The sequence below is a fragment of the Erpetoichthys calabaricus genome, chromosome 3, assembly GCF_900747795.2.
Source record: "Erpetoichthys calabaricus chromosome 3, fErpCal1.3, whole genome shotgun sequence".
Taxonomy (NCBI): domain Eukaryota; kingdom Metazoa; phylum Chordata; class Cladistia; order Polypteriformes; family Polypteridae; genus Erpetoichthys; species Erpetoichthys calabaricus.
Window position 1 is genome coordinate 92660167 of NC_041396.2, and position 12231 is coordinate 92672397.

Sequence of the window (12231 nt, forward strand, 5' to 3'; positions counted from 1 at the left end):
TATATAAGGACGGAAGCTGGGTCCATCATTCAGATGCTTCTTCGTGTGTGAGTGTATTCCATTTTTGTTCATGAGAGTGTCTTCCGGAGGTGGTTTATTTTAAAAAAAAATTGTAAAAGTACATGTGTTTGGAATGTTTGGAGCATATGCCTGGATGACATTACAAGTGGATCATGCGACACAAGCAACATTATATTGTTTCATGGATGGTTCTGACATTGTTTGCTGTTGTCCATATGATCATTTTTGAGTGGAGTATCCTTTAAAGAGACATCATGGCCCTTCTGTTCCACCTTAACCTGTTTACAACTATCTAGTGACCTGTAGGTCATCTTGCCTCCTGCAAGAACTTTATAGTAGCTCTCTCTCTTTATATAAAAAAAAACAGTGATAACATTACAGCAGAACTTTCCAAAATACTGTACTTGTAGAAAACGTATTTTCATTTCATTGCATTAATCATGTGAAACACTTTTTTTTTAATGTGATGTTGTAGAACTGTGTAGAACTATATAAACCTTAAAATAAATCTATCAGTTCATAATTATCTGGAAGGTAGAAACCAACCCAGCTCACTATAGCAGATGCTCACTCACAGGCCCATGCTCAACTGCATGGCTTTTAGATACAGAAGGACGCCATACAAAATAAACAAGTACATAAATAGAACATGCAAACACCACGCAGTCATTATCCAAGCCAGTATTTGAATACAATCCCTTAGAGATGCAGTAATAACCAGTGAAATACTCATATACTTCATAGGCATGACTGACTCAAAATAGCCACATAGTCCATTACCTATGACTGCAACATCTCAGACAAAAGGCAGGAACAAACTCTGGTCAGACCAATAAGTAACCACTCACAAACATACTTATCCATACTAATTTAGAGATTCTGAACATGCATGTCTTTGGCAGTTCTTGGGCTTAGCTTTGAACTGTGCAGCTGTGAAGCAGCAGTACTAACCATAATTTCTTATACAATTTCAGTAACCTTCAGTAAAAAAAGAACTAATTTTTATTGTATTATATTGTACAGTAAGCTAAACATTTGCAGATCTTCACTTACATATCCTTAATTTATTTTCATGTAATTGTATTATTGCATTAGAAGTTCTTGCTACTCTTAAATTCATTCTTGTTTATCTTGTACTCTATGTGGTACTCTATGAAGGGAGGTTGCAAATAAAGATTTCCAAGTCATTCTATGTGTCAATTTTTATTTTATGTAGTGGCTATTAATAATATTTTTAAATTGTTTATCTAGTTTAGGGCCCTAAACAACCAGTGCCTATTGTAGCAGCAATGGGTGCAAGACAGAAACTAACCCTGGATGAGGCACCAGTACATCACAGGGCCCACAGTTGCATTCATTCACACTTTACCCATACAGGAGCAGTTTAGACTCACTAGATGCACATCACCTAAAGTTCATGTTTTTGGGATGAAAGGACAAAACTGAAATACTGGGAAAACACGTATGCAGACACAGGATTAATGTGCAATCCCCATATAGGTACTGCCTGGCCTGGAATCTAAACCCAGGACTCTGTGCTGTGAGCTGTAATGAAGCAATGCTAGGCATTATTTCAACCATTATAGAGCCCATCACATTCTTCTTTACATAACTAATATAGTATCAAAAAGAAATACACTGAAATTCAGTAAGAATAAAAGCTATACATGTGACTATCAAGCCAAACTCTACAGCAGATTCCTAAAGACAGTGGTTAATCCTAAACAAGATACCATTATGCCACACTTGGATTTAGTTTAGTATAACTCACTGATTTAGGCTTTTGGAGGTGAAAGTTGGACTTCTTAGTTGAAATTTGTATAAAATGCACAATGAATATGAACTTGTCACACTGCTGATGTGAGCCATTAACACTAACTGCTATGGCACCATACTACTCCTGATTTCACATCAAGCGCCTCAGCATACTTAGAATTTTTTAAATGAAATGTCACTTTCAACCACATAAATAACAGTCTGCAATTTCACATGAAAGAACTTTTCTTTGGCAAACTGAAGATGTGTATTGTGTTTTGGGAATTTGTATTTTTTCAGTTTATCACAGCCTGTTTTAATGCCAATCCCTTTGATGCAGTGGGGTTTTTCTTGCTTAAGGGATGGTGCTGTGAGACAACACATTCTAAATTATTTTTTTACAAAGTACTTTTTTAATTATAGTACATAGCAATGCACATGATAGATAGTGTTACTTGGTTCGGTGCCAGGAATATTCAGAAAAAAACAGTACCAATATAATTGGCTATGCAGAAACTACACTGTCTTTAAACTAGGCAGGGAATTCCAAAACAATTACACACTTCTGTTGAGGAGATCCGTGCTGCTCTCTGGCCTCCATTAAGCAAGCAGGCATTCCTGGTTGACTGATACTTAAGCCCCAGTGGCAGTTTTCACAGCAAACAAGCTCAGAGGTTAATCCATTCCATATTCTGCTTGTTATCCTCAGACTGCACTTTGTAATCTGATTCCAAGGTGGATAAGCTGATCTTGTTCAATGTAGAGGGAGCATCTCTACCTTCCTCTACTCCTTACATATTATCCCAAAGTAAACAGTACAAGAATGACTCCCTGCTACCTCTTTATTCCTCCAGCTCACCACAAAACCACTGAGCCTAATTGTAATCTCACAACTTATTTCAGGGGAATAGTTTTGGCACCCAGGAAGCCTCAATTCAACAGAAAATCAATTTGTATTTATGAACATTAAACTACGTAATGATTGTTATAAGACCATAATCAAAATGGAAAAAAAGCTTCTAACTTTATTATGAAAACACAATGGTGGGAAATATAGTCAGATATGAAGATAAGGATATGAAATTATTACCTGTTACTCCAGCTAAATTACATGTACAGCCAAAAAAAGAAGCAGATCCTCTAAACCTAAGAAATATCTTCTGATTCTTTTCTGAATTAAAGCCTGGACAGTATTTGAAATAAGGGCAGGTTGATCAACCTAATGCACCTCAATGCACAAAATGAAAAGATGTGCATATTAAATTTAAGCTCTAAATTCACCCAATTATAGGTGAATTTGGGTGTGAAGACAAGTGTGCCCAGTGATAAGATGATATCTACTGTAGATAAGGTGGGTTTACTCCTAATTTAAATGTATATGATGCTTCAGTAATAATGTGAGGATCATCACAATCCAGCAGGTTACTAAAATACATCTGCATAGCCATAATATCTATCATTAAGGGGAATCAGAGCACCTACAAGCAAACTTCTGCATGCATCCCCTTTTAATTAATATAGCATAACATAACATTTTGAAACACACTTAATGCAACTCAGGGACACAGAAGGTTAAAGCCTATCCTGGTAGCATCTGGCACAAGAGAAACAAATCCTGGACAAGGCACCAGAACAATCACAGAGCCTGCACTCACAGAAATATTCCAATAAAATATCTCAATTTAGAGTTTCCAGTTAACTTAGCACAGCTCTTTGGAATGAAAACTGGTACACAGATGAAAATCCATTCAAACATGAAGAAAATCTGTCAGCTCCACACAGACAGCAACTGGGTCAAAATACAATCCCAGGGCTCTGGAGATGTAAGGCAGCCCAGATAACCACTGTGCTGCCCAGACTTTAATTAATTCATTCACTATAATCTTCAGTCAGAGTTTTTGTTTTAACTGTTAAAATCTATTGTTTCTATTGACCTTATCACTTTTGACTTTTACTGGCTTTTCCTTGCGGCAACCTGGCAGTCTTTGTCAGCTCTTAAAATTTTAAACCCCACTTCCTATAATAAACATGAAAACCTTCCCTGATAAACTTGACCTGAGAGACAGTTCTCTAATGTAATTTCCTTTTAGATACTGATTCCACACTCTTGCAATGATCCAACTCACCTTTCATTTCATGATTTTCTGATTTTTTTTTCTTGCACCAACATAAATGATCATTATATTCTTACCAATATCTTTGTTTATGTTGACTGCTCCTCAGCTGCCTCATCTTCAGATTTTCTCCCTTTATCTCTCTCTTTCCTTGACTCTTTTGATCTTGTAAAAGTGGTTTACTCCCTTACGTTAACCACATGCAGAATCTTCTTATTTCTTATGGTGTCCCTATGACTATCTGCCCTTCTGTCTAGCATTTTCTCATATTTCATGTCTTTCTCAGCAATCCTCCATCTCCCATTTGTGTTACAATCATGTACCACTCCTTTCTGAAACACATTTCTTCAAACCTTTAAGTTTACCTCTCACCAACTTCATCCCATCAAATACTGACAATGTAGTTGAACTTTACAGCTTTACCTGGTCTCATATAACTTCAGGCATTAGTTCCCTGATGACTCAAGAGCTGTAATGACCAGGGGTGGTCTTCACATCATATTATATCACATACATTATATGAAAGCACATAACTAAGTACTATCCTATGCAGATCAATAAAAAGTAAAGAAGCTATACCCAGAAGGAAGTGCAAGCTCTCTGGAAATTCAGCTCTTTAAATGCTAGTTACATAACAAAAGATTGTCATACCTGTAGCAGTGTGGTAATCATGGTCTCCTTCAGTGCTCCAGTGTTGGCATAGCACTTAAATCATATACTCATACCATGGAATATGGACTAAATTAGCTATGGAGAATGCTATCAGTTAGAATATGATATGTATATCATAAGTAAATGAACTGCATCACACACAGATGCACAATCTGTAAACAAAATGCCATACTGTCTTGTACCTCCGATTAGGACCACTCAGTAGAGTACTTTTTACAAAATATATGGTCTAAGAAGTATTGTCTGCAATGCTAAAATGGCTATTTTGTCAAGTGGATTAAGATAACTGTACTCTGTGAACTAATCTGCCACACTGCCACAGGACCAGTGCTGCAGCTCTAGTTAGTTAAGAGCCCGGAAAGCTCTACAATACAATACAATACAAATTATTTTTTGTATAGCCCAAAATCACACAAGGAGTGCCACATTGGGTTTTAACAAGCCCTGTTTTTTGACAGCCCCCAGCCTTGACTCTCTAAGAAGACGCGAAAAAACTCCCAAAAAAAAAATCCTTATAGGGAAAAAATCGGAAGAAATCTTAGGAAAGGAAATTCAGACAGAGACCCTTTTCCAGGTTGGTTGGGCATGCATTAGGTGTCAAAAAATGGAGAAAATACAATTCAATACACAGAACAGAACACAAGTAATCCTCAATACAATATAATAGTACAATATTAACAGTACAAGTACAGCGCAAAATGCAAGAGTAGATAATGCTACATAATATGATTCCAATTTGTCCAGAGTCCTGGAGACCTCGGCCATCAAGCTGCCTCCCCCAAACTGGCCAGTCCATAGCTGAGTCAGTGCTGGGCTGGCCAATCTGATGATTCCAGTGCTCCCCTTGGCATTAGGACAGTGGCACCAAGTGCCACATTTGAGTACTGTGAAGAGAAACAGAATAGGTGAGGGTTAGTAACAAATTATAACTATCAAATTACTTATGTTTTACTGCAAATGCAGTATGCATTTTAAAGCTAAAACAGTGTTTCTCTACAATGTGAATGCAACTGGTATCACAGAATCTCTGATTTATAACACCATGACAGTTTTAAAATGCATTTTCAGAGACCTGTCCCATTACAAGCTTTCAGGGTATCCAAACAGTTAATTGGAGGTGTTATACCTTCATACTGGATTCCTCTATTTCATATCTTGGTCATGGTATTTAACTGATAGGGATATAATTAAATATTTGCCTGAACAAATACAATGAATTATAAGTCTGAAGATATTGGGAAGCACATTGAGCGAGGTAGATAATAAACACTACTGTAATCCCTTACTATTCAATTCTAATGCATCCTGAAAATGGTTCAGAAAACATAAAAATCGGCCATTGAGAAACTATTTCTCATCACTGTAAATGGGAAAGGCCATTCAAAAGCACCCAACTAATTTCCCCAAATATCATTGAAACACACATGAACACCAACTGCATATAAACATTAACCCATGATTTCTTAATTATGATATAAAAGAGTTCATTCATTAATTACCTAATTAAGAAACTGTTAATGACATATGTGTAATTAATGGAAATGTTTCTGCACATTAGACTACATTCGGCAATTAGAGAGAAACTGGACATTCATTGTTTTAATGCAGAGGGGGGAATAACGCTTCAGTACTGTGGAAAAATCCCACAGAAAAATGTAAAAAAAAGAAAAAAGAAATTGCACTACCTTTTCAATTGCTTTCATTGATCTATTTTTGATGTTTATTTTGTAATGATGGGCTACTGAACAAGTGCATCACAGTGAACAGTGAACACAGGCACAATACTAGTAGGAGGCAGCTCAGAGTGCATGGGCATCAACAGCAGTATCCTAGCATACATTAGCACACTAGTGCTGCGTAACTTTTAAAATGTTTCTCTGAGCTGTGTTAGATGGTATTTTCTTTATAATGAAAAAACTGTCTGGATACCACATTTGTGGAATACAAAATTAAGGGTCATTACAGCAGAAAATCACATTAGGAAAAGATAGATAAAAAGGAATGACTGTAATGTTATGGAGGAAAGGGTTAATATTGTAAAAAGGTTGATGCAACATTGAATCAAGAAACTTAGTGAGTGCACTTCACTAATAGTGTAGTTGATGGGCATTCTGTCTTGCCGGGGAAAACTGAGTAACTCTTGACTAATGGAAGGTCTCATTGGATAAGAATAGAATGTGACATTTAATATTTGGTGGGTTGCTATTGTTTGTGAACATAGTTCATTTTCAATAGTTAGCACAATATTTGTCAAATAGCTTTAGTATGTGAACATTTTATATTCTTATTTTGTTATGCAGGCATTGCAGTGCAACAGTTTTAACAGGCTATAAGAGTTTAGGTGCTTCTAGTAATATCTGCAGAACTCTGACAGTCTGGAAGGATTTTACAGTATAAGATATATGACAAGAGAACGTCAAAATGGAAACACTCTTACTGAGATGAAAAGATGCATTTATATTAGTGTTTTTAAATGTGTCTTGGGTGATTGGTTTACTTTGGGATAAGTGCCTCTGAAAACTATAATATAAAAAGTAAATACTTAAGAAAGCGAGGAGCCGTCCAACAGAGAAAGTAAGGAATGCCTTTTGTTGGACTGAAGAAAGCAACGGTTGTTTTTACTTCCGGCTCTACTTTAACTAATTGTTTTAATTATTGGTATTAAAACAAGCTAAGTTTTTTGGACAGCACTTTGTAAGCTGTTTTTGCAAAGAACAAAATTCTATTCAATTAAAAAACTGAACTGCCTGGAAGTGATAACCTGATGCTGGATACAGAAATCAAAATGTCTTCTTCAAGACTATCAACAAAATCTCATTAATGACTTTTGGTTCAATCTCCTTCTCCTCTTTCTTTCACACCAAATGTTACTCCTACATATTATGTTTGCTCAAGATAAGAAAGGGTGTCCTATTAGATAGTTCTAACTTTTTTTTAATGTTTTGAGCAGCAAACACGAGCAAAGACTCTCCAGCTGTATCTTTCATCAAAATCAATTGGTTGAAACAAAAATCAAAATGAAAGGTCAAACCCAGAATTTATGTTCAGGAAAGATAACCAGCAATGCATAACATCTCTAGTTACAAAATAGCAGTGCAAAGAAAAACAATTCTATAGTAATGTGAAATTATTTTGTCATGGTTGTAATGATAAAAATTTACAAAAATGGAAATAAAAATAATATTCAAAAAACAAAACAAAAACTGTCTAATGTTTATTCTTCTAATGTTCATTCATATAATATGCCTAGAAGCAGACATTTTTCCTTGGCCTTCATTATTATCATTATCCTTCTAGATCCTCTGTCTTCATGTTGGATCTGTACACCTGCACTGTTGATCCTTCCATTATGTGCTCACTCAGCCTGTCCCTTCAGTTAGGTTCAGTTGCTGCTGACCTCAAGGTGGAAAAATGTGCCCCTGTATTGAAGAACCCAACCTTCAGCTTACCAGGCCACGTCATGCTTGGTTCCATCATTAATATGCCTTTCCTGTTCAAGGCCAATGTTTCTCCACACTTCATTCGAACTGATCTTAAGCATCCCCCTGATTATATTAATATGAATGACACAAGACCTTGTCAAGTGTTCTAATTGTCACTAAGATGAAATTTTACAACACTTCTGCCACTTATTGCATTCCCACGGACAACATTGACACTGTTCACTGCAGTTGCACAATACAATTTTACTAACTTAGAACTGTGATAAGCTTTATAGCCAACTACAGGGTGCACTATACATCAGGTGCTACTCACCCAATGTTAACTAATGTCTACATAAACATAAGACAAAATAGCCCTAAAATTAAACAAGCTTGGAAACAGTGGAACTCTGGAGAGTCTGAGTGATTTGTCTTAAGGCCATGTCATATTAACCCACTTTTCCAGTGATTTTCAGTCATAGCCTTCATTTACATAATCATTGATTGTCAGTCCTCATGCACAAAGAGCCCACCCTTACAACTAAAGATAAAATTGAACAGATTTGTCAAAGAGAGTCACAGACTAGTTGAACTGAGTCACTGGTCACTGACTGCCTCCGACTTGCTAAGATTATGTACATGAAAGCTGAGTACTGCTGGAAAAGTCATGTAATGTGACATGGCCCTAATGTGACTTCAGCTTTAGAGTCTCTTAAATTCATACACCCAGTCAATGCATCAGAGGAATTGAGGCTGTCCTCTAAATATTTGGCCATGTAGCATTGCTGTGAGTGCTATTCAAGTCAAAGGGCCTTGAGTTAAATTGACTTAAAGGGAGATACTTGACCAAAAAGTATCGCTATATATATATGATACTGTATATTGTTCTATATTACTGAGGCATACTAATAATTTTTAAATTCACTATATGTATTAGAGGAGTTTTGCAAACTTTATTTCAGGAATTAATTTTAATAAGAGTAATTTATTTCAAATGAGCTGCCTTTCATGTTGGCTTAAATTTGACCAGTTTTCTTTAACTTTCTCACAGCGGTTCCCATTAAGTGTTTAGTAATAATAATTGCTCAAGAAGTTAAAGATTATTTTTTCCAAATGTATCTTTAGCAGCTTAGTTGAATGTATTCAGCAATAGCTCATTAACTGGTCAATTCATCATCTCACATTAGCTGGAAGAATTAACATTGTGAAAATGAATATTCTCCAAGAATATTTATATATTTTCTTTATAAAATAAATTAAATGCAATTTTTGTAACTTTGTTAATTTTTGAATACAAACGGGCCACAGATAAAATAATAATAATTCATCATATTTATAAGCCAGGGGAGATATGGCAATACCTAATTTTTAGTTTTGTTACTGAGTTGTAAAAATTCATACTATGGCATTATTAAAGGAATCAGACAGAAATTAACTTGTATTTACTTGGTTAGCCATGGAGAAGATATCCTGCACTATTTCTTCCCTGTATGCTTTGCTCTGCACAGCAGTTGCCATTAATTACCACTGACTAAGTAGAAATCCAGTGGTTCAGCGATCACTTAAAATATGGTAATAGCGTATGAGACACTTTAAGGCTGAGATGTTCCTGTTACTCACACCTGTAGATGACAATCCTATACTTTACTACCCCTAAAGCATACATATACAGTAGAATAATTTTGGTATTACGATCTTTAGTTATTTGTATTTCATTAATATTACTATATGTTTTGAACAGCTATACCTCAAACATAACCCTTCATTAAAGCATTTCTTCTATCATGGACAACTTAGATACTTTGTTAAAAATGTGAAACAATATGCCATACTTCATTGAACTTATGGAAGACAGTCAATGCACAGAGTTAAAATATTTCGTAAATTACGTTCTTGTTCTGACTGCTTGGTAAAGCTTTGATTTTATCATCTTTATTGATCAGATTATTTACCTGTTTTTCTCAAATACACATCCTGTAAGCTTGCCCTTTACAGAAGCAGGACACATTTTGTGATTAAAGGGATCAAAGTGTAATATCGCCTTGCCTCCTGGGGGTGGTGGGGGGTCTAAGTGCAGGATATGATGTGGCCCAACTTTGGCTGAATTATAAGAAGCATACCATCCATGGTTCTTTTTTTTTATTACATTTAATAAAGCTTAGTATTCTCCCACCTAAACTACAGTGCCTATAAAAGGTTTACACATTTTAAGGTTATACAGCGTTGAATCACAGTGGATTTAATTTGCTTTTTTTCACACAACACTCTTTAAAAATGAAATGAAAACACATCACTGCAAAGTGATCTAAATTAGTGGCAAAGATATAACACAAAACAAATTCATCCTATAAGTATTCAACCCCTTCAAGTTAGTATTTACTAGTCGCACCTTTGGCAGCAATTCCAGCCTTGGGGGTATCCACAGGTCTCTATCAGCTTTGCACATCTGGATATTCTTCTTTCCAAAACTACTTAGGTTGCATGTAAATCATGAGTGAACAGCCAGTTTCAAGTCCAGACACAAATTTTTAATTAGATTGAGAGCTGGACTCTGACTCTGTCACTCCAGCACATTAACAATGATGTTTTAAGTTATTCTTGCTGGAAAACAAATCTTCTCCTAAGGTGCAGGTTTCTTTCAGACTGCACCAGGTTTCCCTCAAGGATGTCCCTTTATTTCACTGAATTCATTTTACTCGCTACCCTCACAAACCTTTCAGAACCTGCTGCAGAGAAGCATCCTATTGGCAAAATGCGGCTAGCACCATCCTTAATGGTTGAGATGATATGTTTTTGATAATGTACAGTATTTGGCTTTAGCTTAGAGTAATTTGTGTGATGGTCATATAGCTCAATTTTGGTTTTGTCAGACCATGGAAATTTCTTCCAGCTGACTTTAGAGTCTCCCATGTACCTTCCAGCAAACTCTAGATGACATTTCATGTGCTTTTTATTTAACAGTGGCATTTCTTTTGCCAACAGTTGTTGTACGCACAGTCTCTCCAATCTTAGCCACTGTAGCTTACAAATCCTTTGCAGTTCTCATAGGCCTCCTGATGGTCTCCCTCACTAGTCTTCTTCTTGTATGATGATTCATGCTTTAGGCAGATGTATAGTTTTCAGTTTCTTACTAATTTATTTAACTGGTCTCCAAGAGATATTCAGTGACTTAAATATTTTTTTATCTATACCATGACTCATGCTTTTTAATCAGTTTTTCCCTAAGTTGCTTGGAGTGTTTTTTTTTTGCCTTCTTTGTATAGGTTAGGCCACAACACTGACTTGCCACAACTTGGACCTTCCAGATTTAGTTGTTTTTATACTACAATCCATTGAAACCACCCTAGTACAGAAAAGTAATCTCCATCGACCTTATTATTGTATTTGACTTCTAATACCATCTGGCTGCACCAGTGATGGTTTAGGTGTATCATAAAACTTATGCAAAACACTATGTTGAACTTTTAAGTGCCATTTTCTGTTGATCAATGTCAAAAAAACTCAATTATATCCATGCTGATTCACTGTTGCAGAAAAATAAAAAGTGACAACTTCCAAGGGAGTGAAAACTTTTTATAGGCACTGCATCTGATCTCATTTGAATACCTATATGCATTGTAATGAACCTTGAATTAAAGGAGGAGATGAGGCATCTCTTATATTTTCAGGTTGATAATTTTTAACTGCAGGAGCCCTGCAGGTAAAGACACTACAGGTTATAATATGTTATTTTAAGTTGTTTGAATTTTAAGTCCAGAGATCCTTATTTTTCCATCCAATTGAAATTTAAATTAAATATATACAGTGCATCCGGAAAGTATTCACAGTGCATCACTTTTTCCACATTTTGTTATTTTACAGCCTTATTCCAAAATGGATTAAATTCATTTATTTCCTCAGAATTCTACACACAACACCCCATAATGACAACGTGAAAAAAGTTTACTTTAGGTTTTTGCAAATTTATTAAAAATAAAAAAACTGAGAAATCACATGTACATAGGTATTCACAGCCTTTGCTCAATACATTGTCGAATTTGGCAGCAATTACAGCCTCAAGTCTTTTTGAATATGATGCCACAAGCTTGGCACACCTATCCTTGGCCAGTTTCGCCCATTCCTCTTTGCAGCACCTCTCAAGCTCTATCAGGTTGGATGGGAAGCGTCGGTGCACAGCCATTTTAAGATCTCTCCAGAGATGTTCAATCGGATTCAAGTCTGGGCTTTGGCTGGGCCACTCAAGGACA